Here is a 25,203-nt window from a genome sequence, read left to right as displayed (position 1 = left end):
TTGTCCGTCTTGTTTCTGGGCCTGCTGCATTAAAAGGCAGAAGATTATGAACAAAGAAAGGTAGCAGAGAGCATGAGTAAAATGGACAACTTGTGCCCAGGTCTGTGCCAGACTCGTGAATGCTTAACTTTTGTCTGTGTCCTTGTAGAAGGTAGAGAATCTCTTGCTCCCTGGCTGAGCGTGGCTGTGTGCCATCGTCTGTTCCTCTGCTTTTAGGGGCCTGTGGTTTATGAGAGAGGATAAAAGCAATGGGGCATCCACCGTGCCTCACCACGGAGAACCCCTGTCAAGGTCTCTGCCACCCTCTTGAATCCTTACCTTAGTGTCCGCGTACGTTTAGAAGGTAGAGAATCTCTGGCTGTCTGGCTGCTCACCGGTCTGCTCGGCTCCAGGCTGTGACAGATCACCGCCCGTTCCTCCCCAGCAACCCTTTGTGACATGGCCACCTCCAGCATTCTATCGGTGTGTCAGGGCACAGGCTGTCCAGGGGTGATGGAAGGCCCAGGCCTTGGCTTCCTGGGGAAAATGGCTGTCACGCTTCATCCTTGTTAAAGAGAGCGGGATGGACAAAGCCCGTAACTCAGTCCCATGGGACAACTGTTGCTGAGAGCTCAGGGTCACTGCTGTCTGTGTGGGGACACCCTCTTGACCCGGGAGTGTGGTCTCCTCATGGCCCCTCACCTTTTTGCCTCTCCCCTGTCCCCTGGGCCTCATCCTGGCTTCCAGGGCCAGGGCAGAGCCGGGTGGAGCTCAGCATGAGGGCGCAGTCACAGAAGTCACAGCATCATGGAATCATTTAGGTCGTAAAAAACCCTTAAGATCATCGAGTCCAACCATAGAGCTAACACTGCCCACTCCACCACTAACCCACGTGCCTCAGCACCACGTCTACCCGTCTTTTAAATACCACCAGGGATGATGACTCCACCACTTCCCTGGGCAGCCCGTTCCAATGCTCAATAACCCTTTGTGTGAAGAAATAGTTCCTAGTATCCATCCTAAATCTTCCCTGGTGCAACATGGGGCCGTTGCCTCTTGTGCCATTGCCTGTGCCTTGGGAGAAGAGACCGACCCCCCCCCCCGGCTACACCCTCCTTTCAGGGAGTTGTAGAGAGCGAGAAGGTCTCGCCTCAGCCTCCTTTTCTCCAGGCTGAACATCCCCAGCTCCCTCAGCTGCTCCTCACAAGACTCGTGCTCCAGACCCCTCACCAGCTCCATTGCCCTTCTCTGGACACGCTCCAGCCCCTCAACGTCTGTCCTGTCGTGAGGGGCCCAAAACTGGACACAGCCCAGAGGATGAGGATTGAGGATGATGGAGGATGAGGATGAGGAGCCCAGAGGCAGAGGATTCCCTAACTTCTCTGGAGTTAGGATGGAGACGCGAATGCCCATCTTTACCAAGATCTGGGGAACCAGACTCTTCCCTCTAGCTAGAGAAGCTAGAGATTGACGGGGACCGGAGGAATCTTCCCCCACAGAACCTCTGGTTCAAATTAAGCTGGGGAAGATGAAACAGAGGCAGAATGCTCGGTTGATCCAGGAGCTGCCTCTTCAGTTCTAAATACAAAGAGCTATGAATGAGGTTATGACACTGGAAGGAAGAGTTATTGGTGCGAGAGGGAAGCCAGAAACGAGACCTTTCTTTAAACCTTTAACATTCAAGAGTGGAAAGCAAGGGGTGACACATCAGCTTTTGGACTTGCCAGGGGCACGGAAGCCCTTGATTGATCGGGACTTGTTAGAAAATTAGAAGCTGAAAGAAGATTTAAAAACGGTACAGTCAACTCTTGGGATCCCCCTGTCACTCCAGAAATACAAACGGGTTCTGTAATTGTTCGGGGGTGAAGCCCCAAACCGTTGGAGGTGAAAAGCTCTCTAGGTACCTGTCCGTATTCTCCCACGTCCCGTGCCACCCATGACTCTCCAGTCTCGGGACAGATCTCTGGGTGGGAGTCTTAAATAGTTGCTTAACCCTAAACAAGAACTGAAACACATTGAGGAGACCTAGCAATAGGACCAAGCTGGTTTGCATGTCCCAAGAGTATTCAAAATTCTCAAAAACTGGCATAGCTGGACCAAAATAGAAAAGGGAGGTGAAAGAGCTGGGGAAAGGAACACCACCAGCCCCCGCTTCCCCCATAGACTGAGTGTGATTATTAATAAATTCTGAGAGACGGTGTCCGAGGTCACAGCAGGACAGCGGTGCTGCATAAATGGCCCAACGTAACCATCTGAACAGTGATGCTATCGTATCATAAGTTGATATCACACAGGACGGCAAAATTATGATGCTGATCCCTCTCCCAGAGGTGATAAACATCATCACGGGGAGTACATAGAGCATGTCAGAATTTACATAACACGGCCGTGGGAACAAACGAAGCAACATTGTGACCAGTACTATTGACTAATATCATAAATGCATATAACACATACATTTTAACACGCTCTGGTCAGATCTGTCGTTCTCTCAACCTTCCGAGTGCCCCACGTTGGGCGCCAAAAAGGACTGTCGTGGTTTGGCCTCAGACGGCAACAAAGAACCACGTGGCAGCCACGCTCTCGGCCCCTCCACGGCCATGAGGGGAGAATTGGAAGGAAAAAAAGGAAACTGGTGGGTTGGCACAAAGGCAGTTTAACAGAACAGCAAAGGGAACAAGACAATGTGCAGAAGATCCCGTTGCCAGAGGTCGATGTTCACAAAGGAGACAGAGGAGTCCTGCAAAGGCTTTATTCGAATAAAGGGAGAGTCCCCTGGGGCATATCCCTGTGGGGTCTCTCCATTTGCCGGAGGACGCAGCCTCCCTTTTATCCTAATTCCCCGGCCGCACGTAACCCTCTTCCTTTCCCCATTGGCTGAGGTACTTGGAAGGTACAGACTTCTCGATCCGCCTATTACATCAAAGTTTAACTTTTGCCGGTTTTAATTGTCCAACTTTTGCGGTTTCACTTATTTCCCCTAGTTTTCAGTTACCTCACTCCTGCAGCTTCAATTAACTCTCCTCTTCTTTTGGTTGTCTCACTCCTGCCATTTCCGTTAACTTCCCTGTTTGTGGAGACACTCTTATCCCTATTTTCTTATCAGCCCCTCCTCTGTTTATTTCACTATTTGTCTTTACAACCTTTAGTCACCGTTCATTGGACCTTTTCTTCTTGTCTTCTTTTTGGTTTTGGAGCTATTTGCAGAGCCATCATCTTCGGTCCCCTTGTAGCTAATTCTGGGTCACTGGGCACAGCAGCTACGACTTGCATTCTTCTGACTCCATGCTGAATGAGCTGCATGAAACAAGGTATCCTACATGGTACAAAAATCAGAGCTGCTACCGCACAAAGGGAGAAAACCACCATGCGTTTAACCCATGGTCCACCAGGCAACCACGAGAACATGTCTAATTCCCATCCTTTCCCGGTTTGAACTGGCACGTGAGCTAGTTTTCTCATTCCTTTTCTTATCTGTTTTACTACCGCCCCGTGATCATGGATTTGTAAACAGGAGCTGGGTTCCTTTAGTTTTCCACCAACTCCCCCTTCTTCTGCTAGCAAATAATCTAGGACCCTTGGGTGTTGGAAAATTGCATTCCTCATCTGAGCAGATTGGTCTGCAAGAAAGTCAAGAGCCTCAGCGCTCTGGTTAGGTAAAATTGCAAAAACCGGCTTGTAATCTAACTATCCTATTTAAATTATAAATGGGGTCTCTTGCTCCAGAAATCACCTGGTGGGGATTCCGTGCTGCTGGTCCAGAATACCGTATAATTCGTTCAGGTTCATCTGATGTATAATTCATCTTTTCCCCATGATTGGGAACCCCCTTTAGTTAGGGATTTATCAGTTGCTCGTCGTTCTCTTATCAGATCATCCTATCCATTAACCCCTAACTCGTTTCCTTGAACTTGTGGTAATAAGGAAAATAACGGTCTCATATATCCTATAGAACGTATCCCTGAGCGCTTTGGAGGTAACCTTTGGTAGGCGTGTTGCCCACAAATCCAGTAATGGCCCTTCAAAGCCCAAAGCCATTCCCGTTAGCGAATGGGCCTTCCCATGTTTCATTATCCTGTGGTATTTCACAGTATAGAGTATCTTTTGATCCCAGGGGTCCTCCTGCTATATCCCGGGGCTGCTGCTTGTGGACGGGGGTTGTTCAGTGACCTCCTGGCTGTTCCTCCCTTCCCAAGGTGTGAGGATCTGGCCAAAGGGAACGTCCTCTTGCGGGGGCACCTCGAGAAAGCGAGTGAGGTGACTTCAGCCCTTAAAGGAGCTGTTGGAAAACTGAGGGCGGATTGGATGAGGGCGCAGGAGGAGCTGGAAGCGAAGGAGAGAGAATGGCACCGGGAACGTGTGTGGAATAATTCCTAAAATAAAAATTTTATTAAAAATATAGCATTGTTCACACATTAAGGAAAGGTATAAAATGGAAGCGTTTCCAGGGTAGAATACAGCAGATACGGGAACGAGGTGATCCTATGGAAGTGATAAGCTGCATATTTGCTACCCTGAGCCAACAGTCTGTCAGATTTTGATGAAATGCTGTCCTTTGTGCGAACTTTGCTCATTATAATGTCATTATAATACCAAAACACACCTCCAGCCCGAAGGCTACCCGCCTCCAAGGTGCAACCACTCGTCCTTGAGTCTGCGCCCTGAATTTTTCGTAAACTATACCTTTAAAAGCGAGGCGAGAGAATTTTACACCAAGCCTAATAAAGGTATTTATGACTAGAGTCATAGTCTCTATGAGTCATGACTCAAACTCCACCTTGAAGGTAAAACGTAGTATAAAACTAGCCCAAGAAAGGGGGGATGTTAGGGAAGACACCGTCGTGAAGAGGTCAGGGAGGACCCCGTCAGGGACTGCCTTTGACTTGCGGGACCAGTCGAGGGGCTGAGCCTTTCTTCCCCCCCGTAGGGAGGCCTTTGGGTAAGACTTAGACTATACCGAGTGCTTCCTCGGGAAACTTAGAAATCTCTCTAGAGGGTTATTTTTGTTACATTTATAGCCAGGCTGTATTGTTTGGAACTTTGTCGCACGCTTTGTACCATGAACAAACCATATTTTACTTGCACGTGCTTTGCAGACAGTGTATTTATCACCGGCAAACCATAAGAACCTTTGTATCTGTTGCTGAAATAAACTGCACTGCTTAAGTAGCTAGCCGTTTCGGTTTCCCATTGAACGCCACCAAACATTAGAGTGCGGCCGTGCTAGTTCATGAGCACGACTAGACTGAAGGTGCAGTCCACTATGACTGTATCTGGACTCGTGACAGTTAAATATATTAAACACGACTGGACTGATAGTGGTGAATTGGGCATCCCTCAGGATTTAAACCTAGCCGCACCTAGCCTCCCACCTCGGTGAGGAGTGTTAGAACGCAAGGGGGTTTATTTTCTGCCAAAACTATTTTGCCTATTAACACAACAGACGTGAGGTGAGGAGGGGCTGCGGGAATGTCAGAGGAGATGCCAGCGTGGCACGAGAATGTGTTTTATTTTTGGCCCAGAGACCTCCCTGTGAGAAGGTTGTGGCGGTTTTGGGGATGTGTTGGTGCTGGGGATGTGCTGGTGTTGGGGATGTGTTGGTGCTGGGGATGTGCTGGTGTTGAGGATGTACTGGTGTTGAGGGTGTGTTGGCGTTGAGGGTGTGTTGGTGTTGAGGATGTGCTGGTGTTGGGGATGTGCTGGTGTTGGGGATGTGTTGGTGTTGAGGATGTGCTGGTGCTGGGGATGTGCTGGTGTTGGGGATGTGCTGGTGTTGGGGATGTACTGGTGTTGAGGGTGTGTTGGCGTTGAGGGTGTGTTGGTGTTGAGGATGTGCTGGTGTTGGGGATGTGCTGGTGTTGGGGATGTGTTGGTGTTGAGGATGTGCTGGTGCTGGGGATGTGCTGGTGTTGGGGATGTGCTGGTGTTGGGGATGTGTTGGTGCTGAGGAGCAGACAGGGCTGGGAGATGGAGGGGTGGTGGTGATGGAAGCAAATGGTGGTGATGGAAGAGTACCCCCTGCTGTGGCCGTGCTGCTCAGTCCTAAAGGCCAGTGCTGCTGCTGCTGGTAGTTCTCTCTGGTAGTTGTTCAATCTCCGCCTGGAGCCGTGAGAGCAGAGAGGTCTGTGTGTTTTCAGATTGCGAGCAGCCAAGGGAAGACCAAGAGGGGCCTCCCTCACCGACAGCAAATGTGAGAGTGGCCTTGGAGGGGCTTGTCTTTGTCGTCCTCCCCCAAGACACCTGTGTGTGAGACACCTCTGCAAGGGGAGATGCTGAATGAGGGTCACTTGCTTTGCTGATGTCCCCTCCTGCAGGACAAGGGTGGGTGTTCCCTCCTGTGCAGTCGGGTGGCAGCTCTGCTGAGGCTGCTCCTGTGGTGGCTCTTCAGTCCCCAGTGCCCTGTTGGAGTAGTTCTTGAAGGAGACCTGGCCATGGTGGTGTGACCCTCTCCCAGCTGAAAGACTTGTGCAGTGACGGCGAAGGCTGAGCTGGCATTTCTTTTTCTCTTTGCATCTGTAGCTTTATGACAAGTTCAGAAGGGGTGAACGTGGCCGTCTGCTCGGCCTGTGGCGTCAGGTGGACACCTTCTGCCGCCGTTTCCTGGAAATGAAGACTGCCACGCACCGGTGAGTAGAAGCTGAGGCCAGATGTCTGCAGAAAAAATGTGGCTTCCCTTCAGATCTCTCTGGGGTTCCTTTCTCTCTGCAAACAGAAGTAGCACAGCCTCCGGTGTCAGGAGGCAATTTCAAAGTCTGGGTTACCGTCAGCCATTGATCTTATTGGATTATAAGCCTTCCTTAATGCCGCGAGTGTGCCTGACCTACTGTGTAATTCTCCTCCTCTTTGTGATTTGTTGGTACAACATTTTCGGTTTATTCTCACACCACCTTCCTGAAATGTTTGTTCTGTAGATATTGTCGTCAGCCTCTGAGCAGCCACTTGCCGGGGTGTTCCTTGCAAGCCTGAGTGCAGAAGGCCTTGGGGGCAAGAAGGGCCATTTTGCAGCATGAAGCATCTTAACCTGAATCATCCTGTGATCCTGTGATTATTGGATGGGAAATTCATAGCCGTCTCCCCAAAGAGCTTGCAGGCTCTTTGATCCATTCCCCGCTGAAGGCAAAAGTGATTGTGGGAATAGTCATCTGGACTTTCAACGTCTGTCTGACCCCCAGAAGAACTTTGGCCAGGCTGGTATCCAGCGTAGGAAAGAGGAGAGAGAGAACCAGGAGGCAGGAAGCTGTTAATTTGTGAGCACCTGAATGTTTTGGAAAGGTTCTGTGATTTCTGGAAGCTTGTTTTACTTTCTCAGTGCTGAATGTTTCCCCTCCATCAAGGACAAAGAGTGATGCAGGTCTGGTCAGGAAATGCCAGCGTTCTTGAGGTGTAAATAGAAAGGGGTTGGAAATCATCCCAACTGCCGTTTCTGGGACATAGGATGTGCTCTTGGGTTTGGAAACGAGAATGTTTTTATGTTCAAACCTTGTTTGTCTCTCCCCTTCGCAGAGACTGAAGGACTCGGAGGCACTTGGAGAAAAACATTCCTCATTACAGCGTGAGTTGGTGGTCATGAGGGAGACACTGGAGCAATCGCACCTTCAGAGGGATCTGCTGAAGCAAAAGAGAGATGAGCTTACCATGGCCCTGGCGAAGGTATGGTCACCTTGTGATAGCAAGGCCACCACAGATGCTGTTTCTGGCAGCAGCAGACAGGGACAATCATAGACGCATAGAATCATGGAGGTTGGGAGGGACCTTTTCGAGTCCTCGAGTCCAACCGCTAACCTCACACCGCCAAATCCTCCACTGACCCCTGTCCCTCAGCTCCACCTCTGCCCGTCTTTTCACTACCGTGTTGCTCCTCTTCTGTTCTCCCACTGTTGTTTAAGTACAATGTTGGTCTCCTTCTTGGGAAACGGTGGTGAGAGCAGGCAGGTCTTTGGGGCAGTCTGTCCTCACGTGCTGATTGGGAGCGCTGAACTGGGAGTATGTCAGAGACACGCAGGGGATGGGGAGTTGCTGCTCTCTTCTTGACTGTAAACCTGACTGTATTTTATTTCCTCTGTGCTTCCGTGGCGGTGGCTGGAGCAAGAGAATGGAGCTCTGTCGGGTAAAGTGGAGGAGATGGAGAGAGCAAAGGTCTCTGCCCAGGAGAAGCTGCGCTTGTGTAGAAGAACAGATGGAGAGCTCTGCGCAGAGAAAGCCCCCCTGGAGCAGCTGCTGAAGGAAGCAGAGGAGCAAGAAGAGGGGCTGCGGGCAGCACTGAGGATCCGGGCAGAGGAGAAGGAAGAAAGCCAAGAGAAACTCATCCAGGTGGGACCAAAATGCTGGTGCTTCTGGGTGGGCGTTTGGCTGCTTGTCTGGGTGAAGCTGTGCCTGTGTTGGCCTCCTTTTTGGCATATTTACTTTGGAGGGCCAGAGAGTGGTGTCATCAGAACCAGGGGCTTGTTGTCCTCCTGGAAGATACAGCCTCCATTGTCCATCCATTGTTTTTCTTGCTGGCACAGACGGTGTGGGCGCAGCTCCCCGTGTGCCAGGGATCAGAGAGCAGCAATTTCAGATGCGGTTATTGCCATCACATTGGGCTGGGCTCTCTGTGCTCTGCCAGGTGACAAGGGAAGCCCGGCCATTCCCTACGAGGGGCCCACGTTGCTATTTGAAATGGCAGAAACGGGCTTTCTGTGTACGAGAACCTGGAATCCAGCCTGTTTGAGGCTCAGCAGCACTTATCTCAGGGAAGGTGGTAGAAAACCAGCCCGGTGGTTCTGACTGTACTGACCTTAAACCCTTTGAATTTCAGCGTAGGAGGGATCTTAACACGCCTTCGCTTAGAAACAGAAGCCCCTCCAGACAAACAAGGTCTGAATGTAAAAACATTCTCGTTTCCAAACCCAAGAGCACATCCTATGGCCCAGAAAGGGCAGTTGGGATGATTTCCACAAAGCAGCACAAAGAAGAGGAGCATTCAACAGTAGGTCAGGCACACTCACGGCATTAAGGAAGGCTTATAATGCAATAAGATAAATGGCTGAGACGTTTGCTGTGGGTGAGGGAGGCCCCTCTTGGTCTTCCCTTGGCTGCTCGCAATCTGAAAACACACAGACCTCTCTGCTCTCACGGCTCCAGGCGGAGATTGAAGAGCTACCAGAGAGACGAGCGCTCCTGTGTCACTGCCCGACAGCGCCCAGCAGCAGCAGCACTGGCCTTTAGGACCGAGCAGCACGGCCACAGCAGGGGGGCCTCTTCCATCACCACCATTTGCTGACACCCCTCCTGACCCATTTGCTGACACTGGGTGCTGACACCCAGTCCCGTCTTCTGCTCCTCAACACCAGCACATCCTCATCAGAGTCACAACCTTCTCACAGCGAGGTGTCTAGGCCAGAAATAAAACGCATTCTCAGGCCACGCTGGCATCACCTCGGACATTCCCGCAGCCCCTCTTCACCTCACGTTCCCAGTGCCATTGTCTCTCCTTCGCTTCCAGCTCCTCCTGCGCCCTCATCCAATCCGCCCTCAGTTTTCCAACATCTCCTTTAAGGGCTGAAGTCACCTCACTCGCTTTCTCGAGGTGCTCCCGCAGGAGAGCATTCCCTTTGGCCAGATCCTCACACCTTGGGAAGGGAGGAACAGCCAGGAGGTCACTGAACAACCCCCGTCCACAAGCAGCAGCCCTGGGATTTCCCGGCTCCCCCAACACTGACGTTGGTGTCAAACTGAGAGGCAGGAGAAGCGCTTTCTCGCATGAACTGAGATCTCTCAGGGCTGGCAAACTCATGTGCTCCTCCTTTAGCCTTCCGTGTCCTTCTACAGCTTTGCTTTCCCTTCCTCTTCAACTCGGACCATGCCCACAGGTAACGGCTGCCTCCCCTTCGTGCTGCCTCATCACTGGATGCATCCCCTTTCTCTGGCCTTGTCCCCACTCCCTCACCTACTGCTCCAGGGCATGACTTAGGCTGGGAAGGGACCCTTGGAGCTCAGCCGGAGGAACCCCCTGCTCAAAACAGAGCCATGCAGCACACACCCCTATTACTGCCCCACACAACAGGTTGTGGACCTTTCTCCTTCCAAAAGGGCTTGCCCCACCGCTTCCCTTGGGGCCACTGGGGAGCACTGACAGCTTTTCCCTGCCTTCCAGGAGCAGCCAGGACACCCACTAGGAGGGAACGCTTCTTCCTTCTGCCTTTGCTGCTCCTCTTCCACCTGAGGCAGGGCTTTCTCCAGGCTGTGGTCTTCTGTGGCTTCCCGCCTGCCTGGGGAGGGATCCCTGAAGAAGAAAGGGAATGTTTAGTCCACTTCTTGTGTTCCCTTCACTGCTGTTTGCATCCATCGCTTTCCCCTCCCTTCCTTGGGCATCTCAGGAGCTGAGATGCCTCAGCTGAGGTGAGGCATCTCAGGTGGCTTCTTCCAGGCATAACAGTCTGGTCACTACAGAGAGGAAGGGAGGGGAAGCTGTCGCTCACCGCCAGCAGCTCTCCTCAGTCTCCCACTCTTGCACTCTCACAGCGGGTATCCTCAGCTCATGACGGCCAGTGCTCGCTGCCACCCGAACCCCGGGAATGGTGCGGGACATCAGGTGCAGGAGCCCAGGAGTTGCAGGGGTTCAGCCGGTGACAGGAAATGGGCACCTACAAGGACAGAGTCAGAAAGCCCTGATGAAAGCCCAAGGGCAGGAAGAGGCAGGACTTGCTTCCCCTTTCTGTGGGAAACACCCTTGACAGGGAGCTGTTTCTAGCCCAGAAGAGAGAGCTGTTGCGGGCATGGAGCAGGGGATGGCTCTGGCACCTTCTCCCCGTGGGAAGTGCCCTCAGAGACTGTGCGTGTGGGGAGATGCACCGTGGCCCTGTGCCACGCAGCAGGGCTCCATCGGGAGCCCCTGGGGAGCTGCCATGGAGTTCTTTCCAGACCCTGCGCAGCACCATCCCTCGCCCTCCCTTGCCAGCGGACTTGCACTGACTTGGAGCAGTTCTCAGAGTTGGGAAAGATGGGCAGCAGCAGAGCCTGGGACACACCTGGGCTTCTGCACCTTCTGGACCTTGCCGCTTTGTTGCAGTGCCCGTCTTTTCTCTCTCTTCCTTCCTGTCTCTTCTCTTCCCTCTCCCCTGAGCAGGCCTCTTCTCTCTTTCTTTTTCTTGGGTTTTCAGTTTCCTGGAGGGAGCCTGCAAACCTTTCCATCCCACAGCGTGGTTAGATAGCTCTAGCCGGGATCAGCTGGGTGAACCAGTTCTTGATTGAACCCAAGCTGACTCCTTTTACCTTCTTTCCTCTGAAAGGCTCCTTCTTTGTTCTTGGGCGCATCCCAGGGAGTCTTGCGTGGTCTCTGGGGCGGTTGGAGGCAAAGCGGCGGGTGCCTAAACCAGAAATGTTGGCGTTAGCAGGTGACAAGGGACGTCCTGGAGGAGTAAGCCACTGCTGGGCGAATCGCTCGCTAGAGAAGATCCCTGGTCTGGTTTGCATTAGCCCTTTCTCCCAGGGGCCTCCCGGGGGAACATAGTGTTCACAGCGGGGTGTGACACTCAGTTCATTTGGGGGGCCGTTCAGCAGGGAGCCTGCGGTCCCCCTCCAGGCAAGAAGAGCCTTGCCCGCTTCATTCTGCTGCAGTTTCTTCACCCTCCTGAGACAGAGCTCTGCGCGTGTCCCTTTGGTGCAACAGCACCTTCTGTGGTGGCTTTGCTTCTGGAAGCTGTCCTTCTGTAGGTCTTTTGTAGGCCTGTCCTTTGGCTGAGGACGTGCCTAACGCATTGGAGAAAGACCCCTTCCAGTTTTACTTACAAGGCACCATTCCAAGGGGGATGAACAAGCCCCACCCAAAGGCACAAGAGCTGAAATACCAGGAAGAGGCAGAGCAGCTACTTGGACTCCTCAGGAACTCCTCCTCCAGGAGACGCCTTGTCCCAGAGTTTGTGGACCTGCCCTACCTCTGCCGTTGGCGATCCTTCCACCGTATCTACCCCTGCTGCTTTCTGGAGGACGAGCAGAGAGGGTGGTGCATCCAGGAAGGCTTTTGCTTCGTGCTCCACGTCTGCCTCGCCTGCGTGGTCCCGTTGCTCTTCCAAAGGCAGCTCTGGGAAGCAAAAGCACATGCAGCAAAGTGACTTGTTGGAAGTGGACAACAGCTAAAGCCAAAGCCACCCAAAGCCCTAGACCAGCTTTCCGCTCGGGCTGTGACAACGCTCAGTCCCTCCTCCTACCTGTGGCTGTGTGCGTGGGTGCTGGCGACTCCTCAGCTGAAGGACTGGAAGGGCCGGCCATCTCTTCCCCAAAGATTTCACAGGGCTTTTCCATGGGGAACTCCACCAGCACCTTCAGCTGCACACGTCACAGCCTCGGTTGCAGGGCAGGTGGCTGAAAAGGTGGCAAGCAGCCTTTCCCACTCCTCACCCTTGCCTCCACGCAGAAGGCTGTGGCTGTGGGGCTGCTCTTCCAGGCAGCCACCCCCCCCCAAGCCCAGCCCTCCCCACCAGCATTTGCTCAATAGAGAGGAAGGAGGCAGCCAGGCACCTCTCAACCGCCAAGCTCTGCTGGGCCGGGAAGGCTGCAGCCGGCTGCTCCATCCAGCGTACCTTCCCAGTGCCCTCCAGCGGGACCTCCAGCGGGAGCAGGTCCTCCTTGGGTGGGCTCAGCAGGTTTGGCCCAAGGCAGATGGCCAGGTTGCTGCAGCTCATCCTGCTGGTGCAGGCGTTGTGGCCGATGTGCTGCAGGACGGGGAGTAGCCGCTTCAGGAGGAGGACATGTGCTGCTGTCAAGTTCTCGGCCACCCTGAGGGAGCAGGAGCACAAGGTGAAGAAAGCAGACGTTGCCCACAGCCATGGCCAAAGCTTGCCCAAGGCAGGTGGGAAGCAGCGGCTGTGTTGCGCAGCTTTCCAGGTGCTCTCAGCCAGCGCTCAGGGCTCCTGCTCAACAGGCAGGCTGCTGCCCACACTTACGCTTTCAGCTCTCCCGCGTCGGCCTGCTTGCTCCTCCTCTCCATGGCTGGCATCCAGTCCTCATAGAGGTCGATGATGAGGAGCTTGGTGGGGATGCTTTGGAGGAAGCTGTGCAATGCCAAGGGCTGACCCTTTCTCCTGGCTTTTTGATTGTGTTTTTAGCGGTTCTTTATTGTATTTGATTGGTTTTTGTATTGTTTCTTGGCCAGTCTTGGCCAAACTTCTTTCTCTCGGAAGGGAACTCTTCTGATTCTCCAAAGGAAGAGCTGTCTCTGCATCTGGAATGTTTCTGGCATCTGCTGTCTTTGATGATCTGTTGCTGTTCTCTGCGCAGGGCCAGGGTGGGTCTGGCTTTTTTCCCCCACCCATGCGTTAGCTGAGGCGAGGTCTGGCTGAGGACAGCCCCCTGCCACTGGCTTTCTCATCCTCAGCCTGAAACAATGCCAACTCCAGGCCCCAATAACCTGGGTGGCGCTCCAGGGGAGTCCAACAGGCTGTGGCGATCTGCAGTGGTTTCCGGCGGTCTCCGGCGGTCTCTGGTGTTCTGCGATGGTCTCCGGTGTTCTCCGGCGGTCTCCAGCGGTGTCCGGCGGTCTCCGATGGTCCCCAGCATTCTCTTGCGGTGTCCGGTGGTCTCCATTGATGAGACCGCCGGACACCGCTGGAGACCATCGGAGGCCACCGGTGGCTGGCAGTCTGTGGTGGTCTTCGATGGACTCTGGCGGTTTCCAGCGGACTCCGACGGTCTCCAGTGTGAGACCACCGGAGGCCGCAGGACACCGCCAGTGTCTGATCCTCTCCGGTGGTCTCCCATGGTGTCCTGTGGTCTCCGCCGGTCTCTGGTGGTCTCCGACGCTCTCCAGCAGTCTCAGCCGTCTCCAAGGGACTCCTCCTGGTCCTATGGGGCTGCCGGCCCGAAGATGGCAGCCCCTCTCCTCGCCTCTTCCCCGCGGCTCTGAAAGAGAAATCACAGAATCGTTTACGTTGGAAAAGAAATGGAAGCTCATGGAGTCTAGCTGTTAGCCTGGCACCGCCAAGTCCGCAGCTCAACCACGTTCCTAAGGCCCACATCTACAGGTCTTTGAAATCCCTCCCGGGAGGGTGCCTCAAGCCCTTCCCTGGGCAGCCTGTTCCAATGCTTGTCAAGCCCTTCAGGGAAGAACTCTTTCCCAGTCTCCCCTGTCAACCTCCCCTGGCGCAACTTGAGGCCGTTTCCCCTTGTCCTGTCCCTCGTGCCTTGGGAGAAGAGAGCGACAGCCCCCTGGCTCCAGCCTCCTCTCGGGGAGTTGTCGGGAGCGGTAAGGTCTGGTGCTGGTGCTGTGGGGCTGCCGGGCAGAAGAGGGCAGCCCCTCTCCTCTCCTCTCCTCTTGCCCAGGCCTGAGGGCAGAGGAGATAGCCCCCCTTGCTGAGGGGCGGGGGTGTGGGGAGGGAAAGCAGGGCTCCTCGGCGGCTTGACAGCCGGCTGATGTTCCTGCTGAGCCTGCCGCATGGCGGTGTGGATGGCCCACTTACGGTTAGCGTCGGCCGCGGGGCCGGCGCCGCTTGCTGGACCGTGGCTTTGCGGAGGGTCCCTTTGAGCCGGCGGGGGTCCTGCGGCGCTTTGGGCCCGCTGCTGCTGGAGGCAGCCTGGCCACGGTGGAGGTGTGCCCCGTCAGGCCTGCGGGAGAGGGATCCACCTCCATTGGCTCCTCTGCCGGTGGGTCGACCTCCATGGGCTCTCCCTCGTCCCTCTTGGCGGGTGGGTCGACCTCCATGGGCTCTTCCTTCTCCCTCTTCAGGGGTGGGTCGACCTCCATGGGCTCAACTCCTTGGCCATCGCTGCTGCTGCCGCTGCTGCTGGCCGCAGCCCACTTGCGTTTCTCTCGGTGCTTGGGCATCCTCCGGGCTTCCGAGGAGCCCCTTCTGGCTGGGCCCACTCAATGTGGGCGCTCGTCCCACCCAATGTGGGCACTGGCCTCCCTTTGCCGCCTCCTCCTCTACCAAGCAGGCTTGGTGCAGGAATCTCTGGCTGCTGAGCGAGCTGTGGGTCAGCCACAGGGGTGCCAGTTGGCCAACGGCCGGCCGGTGACGTCACCAACGGACCTTTCTGTGTCTGGGAGGGTGGCCCATGAGGCCCTGCAGGCCCCATGCCGGGCGGCCCTTTGGCTTGACAGAGAGCAAGGCAGCCCCTGGGGCAGCGGGACTGCCCTCCAGCTCCCCTCCTGTGCCCAGAGGATGCCCAGAAGCTCTGAAGTGGCGGCATCAGACCAGCTGGCGTGTCCCCTCGGAGTTCTGCCTGCGTCCTCTGGCTTTGCTCTGCCTCTTCCTGAGCGCTTGTGCCTCAGGTTTTTCTGCCATTTGCACTCTGTCCCTTTGCAAAAGGGCAGAGCGTGGTTGTGGAATTGCAGTCCAGGTCTAGAGGTGTGGCCTGGAAAGCCCAGTGCCTTTTTTCCCCCATTGCAGTGTCCAGAAGTTGCTGCTTGAAAGCTGAAATCCTCTTCTTCATCGGCCGTAAAGCGTTCCTTCTTCACCAGTCACACCTGGAGACAGAAACATCACCCGTTTCTCCAGGTGATTCCCAAAGCTTGTGCTGGGGAAAGTGTTTGGGTGGAAACTGCACTGAAAAACCTTTCACTCTCGCTCAGACAAATGTAGAGAAATTCCCCTTGAATACCTTTCAGATGACAGCGATTCTACTTCCTTGAAGCTGAAAAACTAGGAAGGTTTTTCCTGATTGGTACGAGTGTAACTGGGTCCCAATTTCCCCCAATAATGATGGATACAAGCTTTAGATTGGTGTGGGAGGAAGCACTTGTTTCTAGATGCCTCTGCTTAATGGCAAACTGGTTTTGCAACCCTTAACATCATGCAAACATTAAACTGGCTGCAAAAAAATTGGAGCTGGAGCTGTCTCTTTCCTTCCAGTATCTTCATGGGGTCACCTGTTAATGTGCCTGTAGCATTTTAAAGGCGAAACTGCCAGGCAAATGCTCCTTTTCAGATGTTTTCCTGCAACGGGAAGTGGTAGCCCCTCCACAGGTCAAGGTGTGACATGCTCACTTTTGAACTCCCTATCTCAATCCCTCTTCCCCTCAGCATCATTACCGAGAGTGTTATTTCCTCAGTTGGTGTCCGTCTGGAGAAGAAAAGTGTCCTTTTTGAGCGCAGGCCCATGACACGAAGATGCTGAACGTTTGTGCCTAGGGATTTAGTTTGTTCATGAACAAAGGGAGAGGATTGCTGTGTCTGTTGCTCTGCGTGTCTTTATTGCTTATGTCCTTATCACTTGTTGCTAGTCGTGCTCACAAAACAAGCAAAAAGGGCAATTGAGGGTTGTTTAATTTGTGCTAAGGTCAATTTACAAGGGAAGGTGCTAGAGGAGGGCGACCTTGGGCCCATTCCAACGATGTCAGGTGGATTTTACTGAAATGCCCTGAACAGGAAGATTTCTTCCTTTCCCTGAACAGGATCTTTTGGTAATAGTATGCCAGCTAACCGGGTGGCCAGAAGCATTTCCAGTTGCTTCAGCAACTACGGGATCAGTTATTAAAGTGCTTTTAGGACAAATAATTCCTAGATAGGGAGTAATAGAGGCAATAGACTCACAGAGAGGAACACATTTTACTGGAAAAATTCTTCAAGGGGTTGTGGTGGCCTTAGGAATACAATGAGATTTCCGTACTCTGTGGAAGCCCCAGAGTTCAGGGAAAGTAGAGAAGATGAATGGGGGAATTAAGCAGCATCTTTTGAAATTATTTTTGGAAACCAAAATGCCATGGATATGTCTTCTACCATTAGCTTTAGCTAGCATAGGGGCCAAACCCAGAGGAGATACTCAACTATCCCCCTTTGAATGAATGTTTGGAATCCCTTACCCTGCTAACTCTCGACCTAGTGGGGAGGTAGAAATAAGTGACGTCTACTTGGAACAATATGTGGCCGGGATACTGTCTCTTGTGAAATCTCTTTGACAGGAAGCTCAGCTGGCACAGACCCTGCCTTTGGACTTTGCTGTCTAGAGCATCCAACGGGGAGGTTGGGTCCTAATTAAAGAATGGAAAGAAGCACCACTGGTGGCAAAGTGGCAGAGACCGTACCAAGCGTTATTAACCGCGGAAACAGCAGTTAAGACGGCCAAACACGGGTGGACTCGTCATATTCGAGTCAAGACGTCCAAGGCCCTGGAAAACTGGACTTGGGAGCTAAAGGAAGAGGAGGGGAAACTGCAGCTAGCCTTCCGTAGAAAAAGACTCCATTAGTAGTATTTGATAAGTTAAAAATCAAGGGCAAGGCTGGATTGACCTCTGTCAATTGCCACAATAAGAAATTCTAAACTCCGTTACTGGCTGCAACCCAGTAGGCGTTGAGCAGTGGAAGCACATGCCATACCAGACCTTGATTTGAAAAAGTGAAAAATGGAAGTTTAGGGTGGGAGACTAGAACTAACTCTTACAAGGAGTGGGTCAGACCGGTAGCCATCAGGTAGACCTCGGGAGGAGTTCCGTGTGTTTACCCAAAGGATCTACGGTATAGATCCATAAGGAAAAGAGGCCCCTTATTTAACTTCCAGCAACTGGTGAGCAGACACTAACTGAATTGTTTCCGTATATTCACTTGCCACATCAAGTGTAGAAAGATGATAAGCTCAAGATGAAATTTTTAGTAATGATCATGTTTCTATACTATTGGCAAAATCGAAGTCTGGGATGGGAAAACCGATTTTTGACTCTAGGGGACGAGGTAGCCAAAGCTTTTAACCTCAGTAATTGCTGGGTCCGTGGAGGTCCAGGAGGAGCTGAAGATTGGCTGTGGGTAGCCCAGCCTGTCCAGCCTAAATGGTTGGTGAGTGACTTAAGTAGAGTGCATAATGGAACTGGGTTCTGGAAGGAAGACGGAGGTACATGGAAAATACAGTACCCAGGAAAAGGAAATTACTGTCTGAACAGAACCAAGCTGGGAGGGAAAAATGTAGGTAAAAGCGAATGTGAGTGGACATTGTCACCAGGAATGGGTTGTTACGATCCATATTGTAGACCTTATAATTGCTTTAGGTACCGAGGAAGATGGAACCAAACGCATGTTAAGCTTATAGGTGGCACCTGGGTAAAGTGCTCTTTCAAAGAACCTTGGCACAGTGGATGCAAAGCAGTTGCGAGAGAAATTACGCAAAAAGGGGGATTTAGAGATTCTTTATTCCTGGCTTGTCAGTGGGACAATACCATTAACAAGAATCATGTAATAAGGGTTTATCAATGGGGCTGGCAAAACTCAAGTGGAACTAGGACCTATTTTAGAAAATTTTGGTCGGCTACAAATTGAACTAAGAATGGTAGGGGGTGTAACTGTAAAGGGCACGCAGATGCGGGAGCCTTTGAATGTGATTATTGCGATTCCTATGGCGATTTCAGTATAGCAGGAGGACCCCTGGGATCAAAAGATACTCTATACTGTGAAATACCACAGGATAATGAAACATGGGAAGGCCCATTCGCTAACGGGGCTTGGGCTTTGAAGGGCCATTACTGGATTTGTGGGCAACACGCCTACCAAAGGTTACCTCCAAAGCGCTCAGGGATACGTTCTATAGGATATATGAGACCGTTATTTTCCTTATTACCACAAGTTCAAGGAAACGAGTTAGGGGTTAATGGATAGGATGATCTGATAAGAGAACGACGAGCAACTGATAAATCCCTAACTAAAGGGGGTTCCCAATCATGGGGAAAAGATGAATTATACATCAGATGAACCTGAACGAATTATACGGTATTCTGGACCAGCAGCACGGAATCCCCACCAGGTGATTTCTGGAGCAAGAGACCCCATTTATAATTTAAATAGGATAGTTAGATTACAAGCCGGTTTTTGCAATTTTACCTAACCAGAGCGCTGAGGCTCTTGACTTTCTTGCAGACCAATCTGCTCAGATGAGGAATGCAATTTTCCAACACCCAAGGGTCCTAGATTATTTGCTAGCAGAAGAAGGGGGAGTTGGTGGAAAACTAAAGGAACCCAGCTCCTGTTTACAAATCCATGATCACGGGGCGGTAGTAAAACAGATAAGAAAAGGAATGAGAAAACTAGCTCACGTGCCAGTTCAAACCGGGAAAGGATGGGAATTAGACATGTTCTCGTGGTTGCCTGGTGGACCATGGGTTAAACGCATGGTGGTTTTCTCCCTTTGTGCGGTAGCAGCTCTGATTTTTGTACCATGTAGGATACCTTGTTTCATGCAGCTCATTCAGCATGGAGTCAGAAGAATGCAAGTCGTAGCTGCTGTGCCCAGTGACCCAGAATTAGCTACAAGGGGACCGAAGATGATGGCTCTGCAAATAGCTCCAAAACCAAAAAGAAGACAAGAAGAAAAGGTCCAATGAACGGTGACTAAAAGTTGTAAAGACAAATAGTGAAATAAACAGAGGAGGGGCTGATAAGGAAATAGGGATAAGAGTGTCTCCACAAACAGGGAAGTTAACGGAAATGGCAGGAGTGAGACAACCAAAAGAAGAGGAGAGTTAATTGAAGCTGCAGGAGTGAGGTAACTGAAAACTAGGGGAAATAAGTGAAACCGCAAAAGTTGGACAATTAAAAACGGCAAAAGTTAAACTTTGATGTAATAGGCGGATCGAGAAGTCTGTACCTTCCAAGTACCTCAGCCAATGGGGAAAGGAAGAGGGTTACGTGCGGCCGGGGAATTAGGATAAAAGGGAGGCTGCGTCCTCCGGCAAATGGAGAGACCCCACAGGGATATGCCCCAGGGGACTCTCCCTTTATTCGAATAAAGCCTTTGCAGGACTCCTCTGTCTCCTTTGTGAACATCGACCTCTGGCAACGGGATCTTCTGCACATTGTCTTGTTCCCTTTGCTGTTCTGTTAAACTGCCTTTGTGCCAACCCACCAGTTTCCTTTTTTTCCTTCCAATTCTCCCCTCATGGCCGTGGAGGGGCCGAGAGCGTGGCTGCCACGTGGTTCTTTGTTGCCGTCTGAGGCCAAACCACGACAGTCCTTTTTGGCGCCCAACGTGGGGCACTCGGAAGGTTGAGAGAACGACAGATCTGACCAGAGCGTGTTAAAATGTATGTGTTATATGCATTTATGATATTAGTCAATAGTACTGGTCACAATGTTGCTTCGTTTGTTCCCACGGCCGTGTTATGTAAATTCTGGCATGCTCTATGTACTCCCCGTGATGATGTTTATCACCTCTGGGAGAGGGATCAGCATCATAATTTTGCCGTCCTGTGTGATATCAACTTATGATACGATAGCATCACTGTTCAGATGGTTACGTTGGGCCATTTATGCAGCACCGCTGTCCTGCTGTGACCTCGGACACCGTCTCTCAGAATTTATTAATAATCACACTCAGTCTATGGGGGAAGCGGGGGCTGGTGGTGTTCCTTTCCCCAGCTCTTTCACCTCCCTTTTCTATTTTGGTCCAGCTATGCCAGTTTTTGAGAATTTTGAATACTCTTGGGACATGCAAACCAGCTTGGTCCTATTGCTAGGTCTCCTCAATGTGTTTCAGTTCTTGTTTAGGGTTAAGCAACTATTTAAGACTCCCACCCAGAGATCTGTCCCGAGACTGGAGAGTCATGGGTGGCACGGGACGTGGGAGAATACGGACAGGTACCTAGAGAGCTTTTCACCTCCAACGGTTTGGGGCTTCACCCCCGAACAATTACAGAACCCGTTTGTATTTCTGGAGTGACAGGGGGATCCCAAGAGTTGACTGTACCGTTTTTAAATCTTCTTTCAGCTTCTAATTTTCTAACAAGTCCCGATCAATCAAGGGCTTCGGTGCCCCTGGCAAGTCCAAAAGCTGATGTGTCACCCCTTGCTTTCCACTCTTGAATGTTAAAGGTTTAAAGAAAGGTCTGGTTTCTGGCTTCCCTCTCGCACCAATAACTCTTCCTTCCAGTGTCATAACCTCATTCATAGCTCTTTGTATTTAGAACTGAAGAGGCAGCTCCTGGATCAACCGAGCATTCTGCCTCTGTTTCATCTTCCCCAGCTTAATTTGAACCAGAGGTTCTGTGGGGGAAGATTCCTCCGGTCCCCGTCAATCTCTAGCTTCTCTAGCTAGAGGGAAGAGTCTGGTTCCCCAGATCTCGGTAAAGATGGGCATTCGCGTCTCCATCCTAACTCCAGAGAAGTTAGGGAATCCTCTGCCTCTGGGCTCCTCATCCTCATCCTCCATCATCCTCAATCCTCATCCTCTGGGCTGTGTCCAGTTTTGGGCCCCTCACGACAGGACAGACGTTGAGGGGCTGGAGCGTGTCCAGAGAAGGGCAATGGAGCTGGTGAGGGGTCTGGAGCACGAGTCTTGTGAGGAGCAGCTGAGGGAGCTGGGGATGTTCAGCCTGGAGAAAAGGAGGCTGAGGCGAGACCTTCTCGCTCTCTACAACTCCCTGAAAGGAGGGTGTAGCCGGGGGGGGGGGGTCGGTCTCTTCTCCCAAGGCACAGGCAATGGCACAAGAGGCAACGGCCCCATGTTGCACCAGGGAAGATTTAGGATGGATACTAGGAACTATTTCTTCACACAAAGGGTTATTGAGCATTGGAACGGGCTGCCCAGGGAAGTGGTGGAGTCATCATCCCTGGTGGTATTTAAAAGATGGGTAGACGTGGTGCTGAGGCACGTGGGTTAGTGGTGGAGTGGGCAGTGTTAGCTCTATGGTTGGACTCGATGATCTTAAGGGTTTTTTACGACCTAAATGATTCCATGATGCTGTGACTTCTGTGACTGCGCCCTCATGCTGAGCTCCACCCGGCTCTGCCCTGGCCCTGGAAGCCAGGATGAGGCCCAGGGGACAGGGGAGAGGCAAAAAGGTGAGGGGCCATGAGGAGACCACACTCCCGGGTCAAGAGGGTGTCCCCACACAGACAGCAGTGACCCTGAGCTCTCAGCAACAGTTGTCCCATGGGACTGAGTTACGGGCTTTGTCCATCCCGCTCTCTTTAACAAGGATGAAGCGTGACAGCCATTTTCCCCAGGAAGCCAAGGCCTGGGCCTTCCATCACCCCTGGACAGCCTGTGCCCTGACACACCGATAGAATGCTGGAGGTGGCCATGTCACAAAGGGTTGCTGGGGAGGAACGGGCGGTGATCTGTCACAGCCTGGAGCCGAGCAGACCGGTGAGCAGCCAGACAGCCAGAGATTCTCTACCTTCTAAACGTACACGGACACTAAGGTAAGGATTCAAGAGGGTGGCAGAGACCTTGACAGGGGTTCTCCGTGGTGAGGCACGGTGGATGCCCCATTGCTTTTATCCTCTCTCATAAACCACAGGCCCCTAAAAGCAGAGGAACAGACGATGGCACACAGCCACGCTCAGCCAGAGAGCAAGAGATTCTCTACCTTCTACAAGGACACAGACAAAAGTTAAGCATTCACGAGTCTGGCACAGATCTGGGCACAAGTTGTCCATTTTACTCATGCTCTCTGCTACCTTTCTTTGTTCATAATCTTCTGCCTTTTAATGCAGCAGGCCCAGAAACAAGAAGGACAAGACCATGAGGAACTCCCATCCTCAACCACGTGGACAGTCTCTACCTTCTACAAAGACACAGACAAAAGATAAGGATTCAGGAGTCTGGCACAGACCTCGCAGGGCTTGTCCGTGCTGAGTGAGGATGGCTGACCTCTTGTTTGTTATCCTGTCTCCTTACAAGAGCAGGCCCAGAAAGGGACAGGACCAGACCATGAGGAGCTCCCATCCTCAAACACACACAGATTCTCTACCTTCGACAACGACACGAACACAAAGTTAAGGATTCAAGAGGGTGGCAGAGACCTGGGCAGGGGTGTCCATCGTGATTGACTGTCTCTAATGCCTTCTTTTTTTCACACTTTCCTGTCATTTACAGCTGCAGAGAGAGATGGGAAGCGGAGAAGAGCATGGTGCACTCCCATTCTCAAACACACACAGATTCTCTACCTTTTAAAGGACACGGACACAAAAGTAAGGATTCAGTAGGGTGGCAGAGACCTGGGCAGCGGTGTCCACTCTTATTGATCGTCTCTAATGCCTTTTTTCTTGACATTTTCCTGCCTTTTACAGCTGCAGGGAGAGATGCGAACCAGAGCAGAGCATGATGAACTCCCATCCTCAAACACACACAGATCCTCTACCTTCTACAAGGGCACGGACACAAAGTTAAGGATTCAAGAGGGTGGCAGAGACCTGGGCACAGATGTCAATGGCCACTGAGGGTCTCTGCTGCCTTAGTTTGCTCATATTCTCCTGCTTGCTATGGCAGAAGGCCAGACAGGGAAAGGACAAGACCATGGGGCACTCTCATCTTCAGGAACAGCGAGAGACATTCTCTACCTTCTACGAGGACACAGACAAAAGTTAAGCATTCACGAGTCTGGCACAGACCTGGGCAGAAGTTGTCCATTTTATTCATGGTCTCTGCTACCTTTCTTTGTTCATAATCTTCTGCCTTTTAATGCAGCAGGCCCGAAAACCAGAACGACAAGACCATGAGGAACTCCCATCCTCAACCACACGGACATTCTCTACCTTCTACAAGGATACAGACAAAAGTTAAGGATTCAGGAGTCTGGCAGTGACCTTGGCAGCAGTGTCCACTCTTGTTGATGGTCTCTAATACCTTTTTTCTTGACATTTTCCTGCCTTTTACAGCTGCAGGGACAGACACGAACCAGAGCAGAGCATGATGAACTCCCATCCTGCACGACACACAGATTCTCTACCTTCTACAAGGACACGGACACAAAGTTAAGGATTCAAGAGGGTGGCAGAGACCTGGGCAGGGTTGTCCATCGTGATTGATTGTCTCTAATGCCTTCTTTTTTTCACACTTTCCTGTCATTTACAGCTGCAGGGAGAGATGCGAACCAGAGCAGAGCATGGTGCACTCCCATCCTCAAACACACACAGATCCTCTACCTTCTACAAGGACACGGACACAAAGTTAAGGATTCAAGAGGGTGGCAGAGACCTGGGCAGAGGTTTCAATGGTGTGAATCAAATGGTCTTAAAGCTGTCGCATCTACTATCACTTCATTAAATCACTGTTTTATATCAAGAAATATAATGCTGCTTCTCTCCTATGAGTGAAGGCTATCGCTCTCCAGCTAGCGCCCTGCACACTCACCCCTCCTGCTTCCAGCTGCTGCTCCAGCTCTCGGCAGCGAGTCCGCTCCTGCAGGAGCCGGGGGGAGACTCGCCATGGAGAGGAGCGAGCGCCCCTGGGGACAGAGCCGGCTCCTCCGGCACCGGCTTTTCTCGGGCTCTCTGCAGCCCAAGCTCAGCACATAGAATCATACAATCATAGAATCGTCTAGGTTGGAAGAGACCCTTGGGATCATCGAGTCCAACCATCTACCCTACTCTACAAAGTTCTCCCCTATACCATATCCCCCAAGACCACATCTAAACGGCTCTTAAACACATCCAGGGATGGTGACTCAACCACCTCCCTGGGTAGCCTATTCCAATGCCCGACCACTCTTTCTGTGAAAAATTCTTTCCTAATGTTCAGTCTAAACCTACCCTGTTGGAGCTTGAAGCCATTCCATGTAACTGGGGAGGTTACACGCCACAGCGCTGCCCATCCCAGCCCGAGTCCTTACGGCACCGGGAAGCTTCGCTTCCCCCGAGCCCGCCCAGGCCCCGGCCAGCGGCTCGGGGGGGACGGCGGCCGCGGCGGCTCCCGGGGGGGGCCCCGCCGGGGCCGCGCCTTCGCCCCCCGAGGGCTCCGCCGCCGAGTCCCCTCTGCGGGCGGCGCGGGCGGCCCGGGCACCCCGGCCCCGCCACCGCGGCCCGGCCCGGCCCCGGGCAGCTCCCCCCGGGCAGGCGCCCCCGCTCCTCACCTTCGCCTGCAGCTTCCGCACCAGCACCGCTTGCCGGGGCCGCGCCTCCTGCCAGCTCTGCCGCCGGCGCTGCAGGGAGCCCGGGCCCGGCGCCGCCATGCCCCCGCTCGCCAGCCGGGCTCCGCCGCCGGACGGGCCCCGCGGCGGGGGCTGCTCCGCCGCCTGCCCCGGCGGACCGCGGCCCGGCGCCTGCCGGGGCGGGCGGAGCGGCTGCCCCTGCCCGCCGGGCGCCGCCGGGAGCCGCGGGGCGGGAGGGCCGGGCTCGCTCGGGGCCGCTCTGCGGCGGCGCTGCCCTCGGGGCTGCGGGGCTGCCGCGGGGGAGAGGCCGCCCCGGCCGCGGGTGGCTCCGGCAGCTCCGCTCGGAGACCGGCCCCGGCCCCGGCCCCGGCCCCGGCCCCGGCCCCGGCCCCGGCGAAGGTTGGGGGCGGGAGGGGGGAGCGGGGGGAACCGGTCCCCGCCAGCGGGGGGTCCCCCGG

The sequence above is a fragment of the Numenius arquata genome, chromosome 12 (genome assembly GCF_964106895.1).
Source record: "Numenius arquata chromosome 12, bNumArq3.hap1.1, whole genome shotgun sequence".
NCBI lineage: Eukaryota > Metazoa > Chordata > Aves > Charadriiformes > Scolopacidae > Numenius > Numenius arquata.
Note: the sequence above shows the minus strand (reverse complement) of the source record.